The sequence below is a fragment of the Coregonus lavaretus genome, assembly GCF_964263955.1.
Source record: "Coregonus lavaretus genome assembly, chromosome: 5".
Taxonomy (NCBI): domain Eukaryota; kingdom Metazoa; phylum Chordata; class Actinopteri; order Salmoniformes; family Salmonidae; genus Coregonus; species Coregonus lavaretus.
Window position 1 is genome coordinate 70,690,079 of NC_139992.1, and position 16,625 is coordinate 70,706,703.

The 16,625-nt window shown below is 44.1% G+C and overlaps 1 pseudogene across 1 annotated transcript; it reads right to left on the reverse strand.

Annotated features, from left to right (window-relative positions):
• Window positions 1–1,342: 1,342 nt before the first annotated feature.
• LOC311129334 (tRNA (guanine-N(7)-)-methyltransferase non-catalytic subunit wdr4-like) lies at window positions 1,343–8,639 on the reverse strand (annotated as a pseudogene). The gene is made up of 8 exons: window positions 8,613–8,639; window positions 7,310–7,436; window positions 7,002–7,156; window positions 2,497–2,615; window positions 2,314–2,374; window positions 1,901–2,005; window positions 1,505–1,560; window positions 1,343–1,376 (listed from the first exon to the last, which is right to left on the reverse strand). The product of its transcript is annotated as a tRNA (guanine-N(7)-)-methyltransferase non-catalytic subunit wdr4-like (transcript).
• Window positions 8,640–16,625: the final 7,986 nt, after the last annotated feature.

A 16,625-nucleotide genomic window follows, 5' to 3' on the forward strand; every position in this document is an offset into this window, starting at 1 on the left:
GGAGTGTCAGTGTAGTATGTGTGAGTAGAGTCCAGTGACTGTGCATTGAGTCAAGGGGGGTAGGGGCAGTAGGAGAGAAAGAGAGACCCTTTTAGGCATCCAACTGTCAGTCCTAATGTTGTTTTTTTAAATCAAGAAAATTATTTGTACATAAAAAATTATACTACATTTACATAACTAATCTGCCATTTAACACATCCGGGTGGAACCTCAAGCTCTGTTGAATGGTCTGGGCGGTGGTCAACCTATCTATCTCCGAATGAAGATAGAAGAACAGAGCAAACTCTGAAAGAAGCCTTTTAAAACTCAAATACATCATATCTCTCTTTCTGTCTCTCCTTTCAGTCTCAGCTAGAGGCATGGAGCACTGGCTCTGACTTGTTGCCTTTCTTGGCTTTCTTACTGGCTGCATTGGACTGCTGTCCATTCCCTGGTCCCCTCTTCTTGCCCCAGTGTTCATTCTGCTGTTGGAGCCTCTGCTTCTTCTTCTCTCTGTAGGACGCCATGTTGTCAAAGCTGACCTTGTACTGGTGCTGGAACCGACTCTCTAACCCTGCTGAGACTGTTGTGATGAGAAACAGGAGGGAGGAGCAGGATCAGAGACAGTGAAAGGGATTGTAGCACAGTTCAGGTGGTGGATTACTATTATAATGTCAAACCCCTTCGTTCTAAGCCTAGATTCAAGTTTATGTTGCAGGTATTTCTGAGCATCCGCTAAATAACAAAAGAGTAAAAAACAAATGTGAATGTAAAGTCTCCTCTAAGTCTGACTACTTTGCATTAGAATTACTTAGCTCAGGGGAACATTAGGAGGCAGAAAGGGAGCAGAGTGCATACACACCGCAGGTTAGTTCTGCTCTTTACTGAGGGAGGAGGAGGATGATGAGGGGGCGATGTGGTAATTTGTGTGTGTGTGTGTGATGACTCACCCTGACGTGCCTCCCAATGTGGCTGAAGGGTTTCTGTCACTCTCTTCAACTCCGGGCTTTCACTGTTGCACTGCAGAATACAAACAACACCGGGGCTCTGTGAACAGTACAAACAACACCGGGGCTCTGTGAACAGTACAAACAACACCGGGGCTCTGTGAACAGTACAAACAACACCGGGGCTCTGTGAACAGTACAAACAACACCGGGGCTCTGTGAACAGTACAAACAACACCGGGGCTCTGTGAACAGTACAAACAACACAGTGAGAGTATAAGAGATACAAGCCAAATCTTGTTGTTTGTGTGTGTTTACTAAACCAGTACTGTATAATCTTGTGGTTTTTAAGTCAAGTATTTGCTCTACACCTGTACCTTCCAGCTGCTGGAGGGCACCAGCTGCTCCTCTGCCACCTAGTCCATCCCAAACAGCTGCACTGAGGGAACTCTGTAAAACTCATGGCAAACATTACATCCCAGTTTCCATTCATACAAAGCATGTGTCATCTAGGTATATCTTTCAACAAAACAGGGTATACATTACTAAAAATTGTAGTCTGTGAGGAGAACGCTGACCTCTCACACTGCACTGTCACATGACGTCCACCAGGGGAGCCAGCGACCGCAGACCTCTGGGAACAAAGGCAGAGATTAAGATGTCACAAACATAACATGGCTCAGGGGAAAATCTGTGACCTGCCACCCAGCACAAAACAGCACAGCTGGTGTAGCCATAATAAACTGTCTAAGAAAGGAATGCCATCCTATATAGGAAACAGCCATATACATGGAGGGTGCAGTGAACTATAAACAGTGAGCTCTATGGATTGAAGCTTGGTATGAGTGAGGAGGAGGATAGCTATTCAGTATGTGTGTGACTGTGAATGGCATAAGTAACACACTCAGAAGAGAAAGGACTCCTTCATGTATCAATGTGAGTGGCTCGGTTAATGTGAGAAGTAAAGTGATCACCTTTTCTGTATCTGTATCAGAGTTCGGCATGTCCCTCAGCTACTTCAGGTTCCAGCTCTGGAGCCTCCGGCTTCACTTAAACTCCCACAGCTTTATGGTCCCATCCTGTCAACACACACCAGCCCAGTCAGACACACTAGTCTCCATTGAAAATGTTTTTTTAGTGCAGTAGTAGAGCTTCATCTGTATCAGTACAACTGCAGCTAGTCTAGAGAAATCTTATATATTGGGTTTTGATGGGGTAACAAAATGGAACTAAGCTCATGAAGCATTTATAAGTTATATTATTCAAGAATCAATGGGTATATATCATGAATTTAAAAGTCAAAAAATGTATGTAGCAATCACAGATTTCCCCTTTAAGTCGAAGAACTCAATTCATTGATGCGTCTAGCAGTTCGTCTAAATCTCCCCCCTGATCCAGAGAGTAGACACTGCGGATGTCCTGGTGGGGCCAATAGAGAACTGACAAACCTATGGAGAAAAACATGTTAAATGTCAAGAAATGGCAGTGTTAACCAACTGCTTAAGCATTAATTAATGTTAAATTCTGTCTCTTTCTCGTGGCCATTCTCTGACAGGTACGCCAGCCGTACTCACTAAGTGTCTCAGGCAGAATGCCTGGATGTTGTGTGGGGACTTCAGGTGGCTGACTGACCCTGATATTCTCATTGTGGTCAGCTGTGATGACATACTTGTTGTTGGCATTCAGGGTCTAGAGGAGAGGGAGGGAGATATACCAAACTGAGAGGCAGTTCCTTATGGAGTTTAACCTGCTCTGTAAGCTGAACCTAAAGCAAGCCATGATCAACAGGGTACTATAAAGAAAATGTGTTAGGGATTCTTGCTTATCAGTGCTACACATAGGATTTTGTTGTTTAATTTTTGCATTGTAATTTCAGTAATTATCCATAATATATTGTTGTGAAATATCTTTTCAATGACAGAAAATATCATTTTTACAGCTGTTTGAAGCTGGTGGACCAAAACTGCAGTTTGAAGCTGGTGGACCAGCTTCAAACAACTGAAAAAACAATATGTTTTGTTATTGAAAATATACACTGCTCAAAAAAATAAAGGGAACACTTAAACAACACAATGTAACTCCAAGTCAATCACACTTCTGTGAAATCAAACTGTCCACTTAGGAAGCAACACTGATTGACAATACATTTCACATGCTGTTGTGCAAATGGAATAGACAACAGGTGGAAATTATAGGCAATTAGCAAGACACCCCCAATAAAGGACTGGTTTTGCAGGTGGTGACCACAGACCACTTCTCAGTTCCTATGCTTCCTGGCTGATGTTTTGGTCACTTTTGAATGCTGGCGGTGCTTTCACTCTATTGGTAGAATGAGACGGAGTCTTCAACCCACACAAGTGGCTCAGGTAGTGCAGCTCATCCAGGATGGCACATCAATGCGAGCTGTGGCAAGAAGGTTTGCTGTGTCTGTCAGCATAGTATCCAGAGCATGGAGGCGCGACCAGGAGACAGGCCAGTACATCAGGAGACGTGGAGGAGGCCGTAGGAGGGCAACAACTCAGCAGCAGGACTGCTACCTCCGCCTTTGTGCAAGGAGGAGCAGGAGGAGCACTGCCAGAGCCCTGCAAAATGACCTCCAGCAGGCCACAAATGTGCATGTGTCTGCTCAAACGGTCAGAAACAGACTCCATGAGGGTGGTATGAGGGCCCGACGTCCACAGGTGGGGGCCCAACGCCGTGCAGGACGTTTGGCATTTGCCAGAGAACACCAAGATTGGCAAATTCGCCACTGGCGCCCTGTGCTCTTCACAGATGAAAGCAGGTTCACACTGAGCACATGTGACAGCCGTGACAGAGTCTGGAGACGCCGTGGAGAACGTTCTGCTGCCTGCAACATCCTCCAGCATGACCGGTTTGGCAGTGGGTCAGTCATGGTGTGGGGTGGCATTTCTTTGGGGGGCCGCACAGCCCTCCATGTGCTCGCCAGAGGTAGCCTGACTGCCATTAGGTACCGAGATGAGATCCTCAGACCCCTTGTGAGATCATATGCTGGTGCGGTTGGCCCTGGGTTCCTCCTAATGAAAGACAATGCTAGACCTCATGTGGCTGGAGTGTGTCAGCAGTTCCTGCAAGAGGAAGGCATTGATGCTATGGACTGGCCCGCCCGTTCCCCAGACCTGAATCCAATTGAGCACATCTGGGACATCATGTCTCGCTCCATCCACCAACGCCACGTTGCACCACAGACTGTCCAGGAATTGGCGGATGCTTTAGTCCAGGTCTGGGAGGAGATCCCTCAGGAGACCATCTGCCACCTCATCAGGAGCATGCCCAGGCGTTGTAGGGAGGTCATACAGGCACGTGGAGGCCACACACACTACTGAGCCTCATTTTGACTTGTTTTAAGGACATTACATCAAAGTTGGATCAGCCTGTAATGTGATTTTCCACTTTAATTTTGAGGGTGACTCCAAATCCAGACCTCCATGGGTTGATACATTTGATTTCCATTGATAATTTGTGTGTGATTTTGTTGTCAGCACATTCAACTATGTAAAGAAAAAAGTATTTAATAAGATTATTTCATTCATTCAGATCTAGGATGTGTTATTTTAGTGTTCCCTTTATTTTTTTGAGCAGGTATCAGACCTGGGTTGAAATACATGTGTATTTCATTATTTGTTATTTAAATAGTTATAGTATTTTCAAATAATGTGGCCTGAATAAACTACTTCTATTGGAAGTATTTGAAAGTATTTTTAAATAATTTCATTTAAATAGCCTACTATTTGAAAGTATTTTCAAATACTTATTTCAAATGCTATTTTCAAATGTCTTTGAAAGTAATTGAAATACCCTAAATATACTGAGCAAAAGTAAACGCAACATGCAACAATTTCAACGATTTTACTAAGTTACAGTTCATATAAGGAAATCAGTCGGTTGAAATAAATCCATCAGGCCCTAATCTATGGATTTCACATGACTGGGCAGAGATGCAGCCATGGGTGGGCCTGGGAGGGCATAGGCCCATCCACTGGGGAGCCAAGCCCAGCCAATCAGGATTAGTTTTTATTAAAGACAGAAATACTCCTCAGTTTCATCAGCTGTCTGGGTGGCTGGTCTCAGACGATCCCGCAGGTAAAGAAGCCGGATGTGGAGGTCCTGGGCTGGCATGGTTACATGTGGTCTGTGGTTGTAAGGTCGGTTGGACGTACTGCCAAATTCTCTAAAATGATATTGGAGGCGGCTTATGGTAAAGAAATGAACATTCAATTCTCTGGCAACAGTTCTAGTGAACATTCCTGCAGTCAGCATGCCAATTGCACGCACCCTCAAAACTTGAGACATCTGTGGCATTGTGTTGTGTGACAAAACTGCAGATTTTAGAGTGGCCTTTTATTGTCCCCAGTATAAGGTGCACCTGTGTAATGATCATGCTGTTCAATCAGCTTCTTGATATGCCACACCTGTCAGGTGAATGGATTATCTTGACAAAGGAGAAATGCTCACTAACAGGGATGTAAACAAATTTGTGCACAACATTTGAGAGAAATAAGCTTTTTGTGCGTTTGGAACATTTCTGGGATCTTTTATTTCAGCTCATGAAACATGGGACCAACACTTTACATGTTGCATTTATATTTTTGTTCAGTATAGTATTTTAACTCAAGTACTGCATGTTAGGTACTGTATATGAATCAACTACATATCTTTTGATTTCTATGAGCAATACATTTGTCAAAGTCAAGGCATATTTTAATATACTATAGATGCAAATGTATTGTATATTAAAGTGTATTGTATTATGTTACAACAGTGTTCTACCTGTCTGTAATTTCTGTCTTGCTCAGATGGTGTCAATCCCACTTATGTACAGTTATTAGGTAGGGGGGCCGCACAGCCCTCCATGTGCTCGCCAGAGGTAGCCTGACTGCCATTAGGTACCGAGATGAGATCCTCAGACCCCTTGTGAGACCATATCCTGGTGCGGTTGGCCCTGGGTTCCTCCAACAAGACAATGCTAGACCTCATGTGGCTGGAGTGTGTCAGCAGTTCCTGCAAGAGGAAGGCATTGATGCTATGGACTGGCCCGCCCGTTCCCCAGACCTGAATCCAATTGAGCACATCTGGGACATCATGTCTCGCTCCATCCACCAATGCCACGTTGCACCACAGACTGTCCAGGAGTTGGTGGATGCTTTAGTCCAGGTCTGGGAGGAGATCCCTCAGGAGACCATCCGCCACCTCATCAGGAGCATGCCCAGGCGTTGTAGGGAGGTCATACAGGCACGTGGAGGCCACACACACTACTGAGCCTCATTTTGACTTGTTTTAAGGACATTACATCAAAGTTGGATCAGCCTGTAGTGTGGTTTTCCACTTTAAATTTTGAGGGTGACTCCAAATCCAGACCTCCATGGGTTGCTAAATTTGATTTCCATTGATAATTTTTATGTGATTTTGTTGTCAGCACATTCAACTATGTAAAGAAAAAAGTATTTAATAAGATTATTTCATTCATTCAGATCTAGGATGTGTTATTTTAGTGTTCCCTTTATTGTTTTGAGCAGTGTATTTCACAGTGATTTAGATGGTACAATGACACCCTACACTATTCAGTGCTTGTTGTCTCACATAAACTGAAATTGAGCGACCAGTGTAGAATTTTAGCAGCCAGGAAATGACAGAGCGATTTGCATTTGATAACAGAGCCACAAAGTCAGAACAGCTTTTCCCATTTTGACAACAGATGCTGCTCCGGAGGGAGAAATCAATAGGTGAATATCACAGCCAATCACAACACTGGTGGGTAAGTAATACTGTGAAACACTATCATCCCACTATTAGCGGCAGATATATTTTTTGGGGAAAAATCCTATAGCACCTTTAATGTATATCTTGAAATGTATGGCAGTATGGGCTGATGAATACTCAATAATAATAAATTATTATGTGCATGAGGAATTCTTCCTTACCATGATCAGAAGCAAAGAGAGATGTCCCAGCTTCAACTCTCCTGTCTTCTTGGGTTCCATTTAAAAACATTCAACTAGGAAGAATAGCCTACCTATTAATAAGATAGTATTATGTGCATGAAGTAATCATCTTTACCATGGATAGCAGCATGGACAGATGTCCCAGCTTCAACTCTCCTGTCTTCTGGGGCTACACCACAGATAAGGAGTACATGTCACCTGTCTTGTCTGCTGCCCACACCTCATCCTCAGCCTCGGTGAACATGAGATGTGCACCTTCGCACCACCCACCTGAAATCACACAACTTTTTCAGTCAACACCTTAAAGCAATAGTGGCAGTCTTTGCACATTTAAGTTTGTGGTTGTTGTAGATTTCAGTAAGCAGGAAGTCACCCCGCTGTGTATGATGATGTCATATTGCTGAGTCTAAGTGTGGAGGATACCTTGTACTGATGACCTGCCATGAGGGTTCACAGTGGAACAGAACCATGTGTTTGGTGTCATCTGTCAGTGCCAGCAGCTTCCCTGAGGCTGACACGCAAACGGCAGGATTTTGTCACTCCCTGTTTCCTATGATCCATGGCCATCACTACCAGGATGAAAAGGATCAGGGCCCGGTTTCCCGATAGCGATGAAACTTAGGCTTACGAGTGTTTTTAACAATGCATCTTATAGGGCTACAAAGGGTCGTGAAGGAAGCATGAAGAGGCCAGAGATAGCCAGACTTGAGCTATGGAACAGAAGTTGGGTAGATGGGTAGAGTGTAGTGGGTAGATGTGTGTTGAGGAAGAATGGCGCCAGACATGATAAAGAAGAATCTGGACCAGTAGGAGTGAAATTTTTGGAGAAAGTGGACCCTTGTCTTTTGGTGGATCCATTTGTGGTTTCAGTGTGGGTGAGAAAGGAGTTGGGTGCAGTTGACGGTAACCTGTAGTGGACTTGTGATATTTGTGACCAGAGGGAGCAGGCGCTCTGTGTCACGCAACTTGGGTCAAAATCTGTTTCTTGCTTTGCTCTTAGGAACAGGGCACCATTGAAAGGAGTGTTTTCTGGGGTAGCGTTAAGTGTGGAGGTGGAACAATTGAAGTTGAACATTCCTGGTGTTTGTGGTTCCCGCCGTTTGTTGTGATGGAGACCCGATGGGAAGTGTGGTGAAACAGAGGAGTCACTGTCAGTCCTTTTGAGTTTTGAGTCAGAGTCTCTACCAGACAAAGTCAGGTTAAGATACATCAGTTATCCTGTTAGAGCTTTTGTGCAGAATCCACTGCGCTGTTTCAGATGCAATGTTTATGGTCATGTTGCAACAGTGTGTAGGAAGGAGATTCCAAGATGTGGGAAGTGTGCAGGAGGGCATGGGACAGAGGATTGTGTAGTTTCGGTGGATAAAGTTGTGTGTGTCAACTGTAGTGATGCTCATGTTGCTGGGGATCGGAAGTGTCCGGTGCGAGACAGGCAGGTTGATGTGGCCAGTGAGAGTACTGCAGAAGATGTCATATGCTGAGGCAGTGAAGAAAATAGAGGAGGATGGGTCAAGAGTGATGGATCCTGAGAGGATCCTAGTGAGTAGTAGATTTGTGCCAGCACAGAGGGATAGGGCAACAAGTGATTTATGCTTCAGTAAGGTTGGCTTCTTAGCGTTCATAGCAATGGTTATCAACTGTACCGCAGAAATTGAACGTAAATCACAGAAAATAGATGTTGTGGTGGCAGCTGCAGAAGTATTTGGGTATCCGAGATTTTAGTTACAGGGTGTGTTGAGGTGTGGTGTCCCATCCTCCCAGGCCGTTGTCATGGTACAGGAGCAGATATGGTCAAAGTAGTGGAATGGGGTAGTGGGTTTTTAATGAGTGTAGGCGGCAGCTGCAGAGAAGTACCTTGGTGTACAAGATTTTACTGCAGAAGAGTTAATGGAGTGGTGATCTTTATGTTAATGAAATAGTGGTATATAGGTGTAGGGTTAGTCGGTGGTGCATTTTTTTCCTTTTAGGAACAGGAATAATTAAGTGAATGTAATAAATGTACAATTAGTTTTTAACAATGTTTGAGCTCCCTTTCTCACCAAAGGAATATGAAATGATGTGTAAAGCAATACCAGATGGTGTTCTAAATATTTTGAAACAAACTGTGGTCAATACAGATCCATCACTTGTAAATTCAAGCATAGTAGTTAAGTGTCTCAATTACTGATAAAAAAATTAATAATTCATTAATTAATTAGAGAAGCTTTTTATGACTGTGATGTTCCAATAGCAAAATGTAGGTGGAACTTGCAAATTGGCCAAAGGTATGGACTTTATCACTATATATACAAAAGTATGTGAACAGCCCCCAGCTATTTCAGCCACACCCGTTGCTGACAGGTGTATAAAATCAAGCACACAGCCATGCAATCTCCATAGACAAACATTGGCAGTAGAATGGCCTTACTGAAGAACTCACTGACTTTCAACTTGTCACCGTCATAGGATGCCACCTTTCCAACAAGCCAGTTCGTCAAATTTCTGCCATGCTAGAGCTGCCCCGGTCAACTGTAAGTGCTGTTATTGCTGTTAAGTGGAAACGTCTAGGATCAACAACGGCTCAGCCGTGAAGTGGTAGGCCACACAAGCTCACAGAACAGGACAGCCGAGTGCTGATGCGCGTAGCGCGTAATAATAGTCTGTCCTCGGTTGCAACACTCACTACCGAGTTCCAAACTGCCTCTGGAAGCAACGTCAGCACAAGAACTGTTCGTCTGGAGCTTCATTAAATGGGTTTCCATGGCCAAGCAGCCGCAGACAAGCCTAAGATCACCATGCGCAATGCCAAGCTTCGGCTGGAGTGGTGTAAAGCTCGCCGTCATTGGACTCTGGAGTAGTGGAAACGCGTTCTCTGGAGTGCTGAATCATGCTTCACCATCTGGCAGTCCGATGGATTAATCTGGGTTTGGTGGATGCCAAGTGAACGCTACCTGCCCGAATGCATAGTGCCAACTGTAAAGGAGGAATAATGGTCTGGTGTTGTTTTTCATGGTTTGGGCTAGGCCCCTTAGTTCCAGTGAAGGGAAATCTTAACGCTAGCATACAATGACATTCTAGACGCTTCTGTGCTTCCAACTTTCTGGCAACAGTTTGGGGAAGGCCCTTTCCTGTTTCACCAACTTCATATTAATGCCCATGATTTTGGAATGAGATGTTCAAATATCTCAATCATTATTTGAATTTGTTGTATAAAAGCGATAATGCACTCGAAGACGGTATTTGGAGGATATATTGGCATGGTTTGTCAGCCTTCGACTTCGTCTTGGGCCTAACAACAACCGTGCCAATATATCCTCCAAACGCCGCCTTTTCGGGCATCACTTAATTAGACCTATCACAGGAAATATTTGTATGAAAATCAGTGCAATATAAAATGGCAATTCTAATGGGTGTACTATGGACTAGAGAGCTCAAAGACCTAAACTGAAGTGGTTTTAGGTGTATATGTCATTAGGACTGGAAGTTATTGAAAATTAGATCTGTACATGAATTAATAACCACAGCTGTAATGGAATAAATATTTGTAGAAATTCAAATGGGAGAATTTTGAAAAAATAAAAAAGGTGTACCTTTATTTAGGTCAAGGAACATACCACACTTGTCTGTAGATCTGTAGCTCATATCGACAGTGAGCTATTGGAAATTATACCCATCACAGGAAATATTCATGTAAAATCAGTTAAATAAAAAATGACAATTATAATGGGTGTACTATGGAGGAGGGACACCAGTGAACAACATCAAGTTATTTTATAGATGTATATTTAATTTGGACTGGACACTATTGAAAATTAGATCTGTACGTGAATTAATAACCACAGCTGTACTAGGTGAAATATTTTATAGAAAATGAAAGGTGAGGAATTTGGAAAAAAATGAAAGGTGTACCTTTGATAAGAGAGATCAATGAACCCAACACATGTCTGTAAATCTGTAACTCATATGGACAGTGAGCTATTTAAAATATCAGGAAATATTCATGTAAAATCAGGGAAGTGGTGAACTGGAATTCTAATGAATGTAGCATGGATGAGGGGGAGTCAGTGACTTTACATAATATAGTTTTACATCTCCATTTCACCTGGATAAAAAGCTTTTGAAAAGTGTCCTTGTAAGTATCCTTGTTACACCTTTAACATTAGAATGTCACAAGAGGGGATGGCTGCCGTTTTACGGGCTCCTGACCAACTATGTTATTTTGTGTGTTTTTTTGCATTTTGTACGTAATGTTGCTGCTACCATCTCTTATGACCGAAAATAGCTTCTGGATATCAGAACAGCGATTACTCACCTCGAACTGGACAAAGATTTTATTTCATGAGTCCGACGCGAAGGATATACTGTTTCTCCGAGACCAGGCCCAAATCCCCGTCATTCGCGTGAAGAAAAGACAGAGGTACAGGGGGTGGAGATCGGGGTGCCTTGTGAGAATTTGTTGGCGAGTGGGTAACCCACCTCTACCATCCGTTCTATTGGCCAACGTGCAATCACTGGAGAATAAACTGGATGAGCTCCGTTCGAGACTATCCTACCAATGGGACATTAAAAACTGTAATATCTTATGTTTCACCGAGTCGTGGCTGAACGACGACACCGATAATATACAGTTGGCTTGCTTTCCCGTGCATCGGCAGGACAGAACAGCTACGTCCGGTAAGACGAGGGGTGGTGGTGTGTGTCTATTTGTCAATGACAGCTAGTGCGCAATGTCTAATATTAAGGAAGTCTCGAGGTATTGCTCGCCTGAGGTAGAGTACCTCATGATAAGCTGTAGGCCACACTATCTACCAAGAGAGATTTCATCTATATTTTTCGTAGCCGTCTATTTACCATCACAAACTGATGCTGGCACTAAGACCGCACTCAATGAGCTGTATAAGGCCATAAGCAAACAAGAAAATGCTCATCCAGAAGCGGCACTCCTAGTGGCTGGGGACTTTAATGCAGGCAAACTTACATCCGTTTTACCTCATTTCTACCAGCATGTCACATGTGCAACCAGAGGAAATAAAAAAAACTCTAGACCATCTTTACTCCACACACAGAGACGCATACAAAGCTCTCCCTCGACCTCCATTTGGCAAATCTGACCATAATTCTATCCTCCTGATTCCTGCTTACAAGCAAAGACTAAAGCAGGAAGTACCAGTGACTCGCTCAATACGGAAGTGGTCAGATGACGCGGATGCTACGCTACTGGACTGTTTTGCTAGCACAGACTGGAATATGTTCCGGGATCAGTGGCGGCTCCTGAAAAGATTCTCAGGAGGGGCAATTTTTCTGATGATTTAGGTGACCTACACACATTTTAAAAAAGATATGTCCAGCAACAACATGAAGACAGGGGCAGCATATAAGTCAATACCAGAAGCATTTATTGACTGATCTGGGGAGATGGATTCCAGTTTCTGTGACAGATTATAAATAATCTCTGATGCCTTTGTTATATTAGCTTTTGGTTGAATGTACTGTCGTAGTAAATATATAATGTTATAGCTTGGTCTGACTAAAATCTTGTGCATGACCCATTTTGTGTTGGGCGTTTGTTTTCAATCAATGCTGTTCCTATCCTATAACAATGGACAAAAGAGTCCTATCTTGTCAGCCTTGTCAGCAGGTGGCCAAGGACAACACCCACGCCATAGGTCTCTCAGTTCTTCCAACTCACGAGTTCTTGCTCTGAGGACACACACACACACACACACACACACATCATCACTGATAACACACACACACACACACATCATCACTGTTAAACACACACACACACACACACAAAAATCCCCTCTCTTTAGGCTGAACATTTGAAGACAGAGAACCCGACTCAGAGCCAATGCAACAGTGGAGGGGACCTCGCCCAACTCATCAGGACCAATCAGAAGATCAGAACTACTAGATTCAACCTACATCATTTATTGTATAAAATGTCAGCACACAATGTTTTCGGGGCTCTCTTCAGATAGCTCCCTAAGAGTTTGACGAACGAGTCCGTGCACGCGATTCCAGATATCTTTACCTCTGAATAAACTGCCTTTATTATACCATATCCACCCTGTCCAAAGTCTCTACTTGGTCTCAGTTCTCCAGTAAACTTGTGATTATCAACAGTACACAACGGTAACAAACAATTGGGGGAACTCACGGGGCAGATAGTAAGGTCACAGTGACACAGAAAGCAGTTCAATGTCGGGGCTCGGGGGTACAGAGTCGCTCTCTTACCAGGATCGATTTTCCTTGTGACTGTCAGATCGAGGTCCGCTCCGACCAGGGTGAAGCCGGCCGGCTCCACTTCTCTGTCCGGGACTCTGTCATCCAGCCAAGTCTCCCAGCTGTATTGGATTCCGCTGCCAGCAACGTTTTCATTATTTAGTCCGTTCGTAGCGGGTATGTACACGATCAACAAGATCAGTCCAAAACCCACCACTCGAAATCCATGGTTGGCAGAATGTTTGTAAACTAAGTGTACAAATTAAAAACATAAAATAACGCCACTAAGTGTACAAATTAAAAACATAAAATAACGCCACACTGCAGGTCGCAAAGAGACGCTGCTAGCCGCTATTTGCTTAGTTACGTTCATGGTTACGTCACGTATGACGAAAGCGCGTAAGTGCAAGCCCACAGACACCCATAGAGAATGTATTGAAAGCTTTGAAATTTGAAAAAAATAGATTTTACATGACAGGCTATGAGAGACTTCTGGGCGATTTTCAACCTGACTGAAATCGCCCAAAAACGGGCGGGGCCATTTGAAGCACGACTTTAGCCTGATTTGACATTTAGTGGCAGTCAGATCAGATTACAACACTGATAACTACTGTTGCCGTGATATAATTGATTAGAAAAAAAATCCCTTCCTTTTCCCGTTTGGCAGTGCGTCGCCCATATCGCCCTATTGAACAGGCCGTCCCTGTCCGGGATTCATCCAATGGCATTGAGGAGTATACCACCTCAGTCACCGGCTTCATCAATAAGTGCGTCGACGACGTCGTCCCCACAGTGACCGTATGTACATTGCCCAACCAGAAGCCATGGATTACAGGCAACATCTGCACCGAACTAAAGGCTAGAGCTGCCACTTTCAAGGAGCAGGACACTAATCCGGATGCTTATAAGAAATCCTGCTATGCCCTCTGACGAACCCTCAAACAGGCAAAGCATCAATACAGGACTAAGATTGAATCCTACTACACCGGCTCTGACGCTCGTCGGATGTGGCAGGGCTTGCAAACTATTACGGACAACAAAGGGAAACCCAGCCGCAAGCTGCCCAGTGACACGAGCCTACCAGACGGGCTAAATGCCTTTTATGCTCGCTTTGAGGCAAGCAACACTGAAGCGTGCGATCACGCTCTCCGTAGCCGATGTGAGCAAGTCCTTTAAACAGGTCAACATTCACAAGGCCGCGGTGCCAGACGGATTACCAGGACGTGTACTCAGAGCATGCGAAGACCAACTGGCAAGTGTCTTCACTGACATTTTCAACCTCTCCCTGACCGAGTCTGTAATACCTACATGTTTCAAGCAGACCACCATAGACCCTGTGCCCAAGAAAGCGAAGGTAACCTGCCTAAATGACTACCGCCCCGTTGCACTCACGTCAGTAGCCATGAAGTGCTTTGAAAGGCTGGTCATGGCTCACATCAACACCATCATCCCGGAAACCCTAGACCCACTCCAATTCGCATACCGCCCCAACAGATCCACAGATGCCCTTTCCCACCTGGACAAAAGGATGTGATAATGCTGTTCATTGACTACAGCTCAGCGTTCACCACCATAGTGCCCACAAAGCTCATCACTAAGCTAAGGACCCTGGGACTAAACACCTCCCTCTGCAAATGGATCCTGGACTTCCTGACAGACCGCCCCCAGGTGTTAAGGGTAGGCAACAACACATCTGCCACGCTGATCCTCAACACGGGGGCCCCTCAGGGGTGCGTGCTTAGTCCCCTCCTGTACTCCCTGTTCACCCACGACTGCGTGGCCAAGCACGACTCCAACACCATCATTAAGTTTGCTGACGACACAACAGTGGTAGGCCTGATCACCGACAACAATGAGACAGCCTATAAGGAGGAGGTCAGAGAACTGGCAGTATGGTGCCAGGACAACAACCTCTCCCTCAACATGAGCAAGACAAAGGAGATGATCGTAGACTACAGGAAAAGGAGGGCCGAACATACCCCCATTCACATCGACAGGGCTGTAGTGGAGCGGGTAGAGAGTTTCAAGTTCCTTGGTGTCCACATCACCAACAAACTATCATGGTCCAAACACACCAAGACAGTCGTGAAGAGGGCATGACAACACCTTTTCCCCCTCAGGAGACTGAAAAGATTTGGCATGGGTCCCCAGATCCTCAAAAAGTCAGAGGTGTAGTCCAGGGTATACGCTGGTATACGGCGTATACCTACTTATTTTTCAGTCAGCATTGCGTATACCCACTTCTAAATCCCCCCTGATGCGCATCATTCAGTAATATCTGTGAGTCAGATTGCCTATTTTCTTCCTCGGGGATAGTGAAGCCATGACCCACCCTCCTCTGCCTCTAATTGGCTGGTACTCGCTGCTTTCACTGATTAGATTGGTTAACTTTAGGCATGAGGACTGATGAGCCAATCAGAGGCAGAGTAGGGCGGGTCATGCCGAGGAAAATATCGCTAATACCTCAGGTGCCAGTGAAAAAAAAAAAAAAAAAAACTCAGGTGCCGGTGCCACTTGACTACGATAACGGCAGCAGACCAAACAACGGATGAAGAAAGGACACAAGCGGCGGTGTGCCACCCCAGTTGATGGAAGACATCATTCTGAGGTAAGTTTTAAGGTGGTTTCCAAATGAATCATTATTTTAAACTACTGGCAAATTGCCAGTGACTGCACATTTAGAGGAGAAGAGATGTTGCCGCCAATAGTTAGTGCGAGTCGGCTAACGTTATGAAGCTAGCTACGTAGATTGGGATAATGTGGGGAAACCGGGGCATTGTTGGTTTTCAGTAAGTGTTTAATCAACCCAGTTCATAAGAATTTCATACCAGACTGATGAAACTGATTATCTCAATGTTTATGAAGCTTGTTTATTATTGTAAAGGTCTAAATTATAACGTTAGCCAAGTTACTAAGCCCTAAATTATAACATTAGCCAAGTTACTTAGCCCTAACTAACCTATATGATCTAGTTTAATTGCATAGTAGCTAAGCTGGTAGTTGATTTTTAAGTAAGTTAAAACACAAGAATGGGGACAAATAGTTTAAGATTCAGCCTAAAACAATATTGAGGTCTAATCAGGCTGTCTTATTTTGTATAGGGACAGGTAACCATGAAAAGGAAGGGAGATATTGCAGACTTTTTTGTAAAGAGGCACAAATCAGGCCCAGATCAGGCCCAGGCAGACCCCACCCCTAAAACCAGCAGCCCTGGCAGCTCTCAACCGGGAGCTAGCCAGGCAAGTCAGTGTGAGCATAGAGAAGGATCCAGTCTACCACCACCAGGTCAGAACACACAGGCAGTAAATTGCAACTCCAGTTTATTGAAAAGTGAAGCCTCACACTGTAACAAAAGGTGATTTTGACAGATTAAGCCTCATTTTGAATTTCTGTGTGATGTTATTTATTTTATTGCCCTTCTATTTATTTTGTCTGTATCCATGTTTGTTTTTTACAATGCTACTGTTATATAACATTTTGTACATTTTGTGTTAAATTTGTTGTTTTTTTGTTAAATAAACTCTCCCAAGTA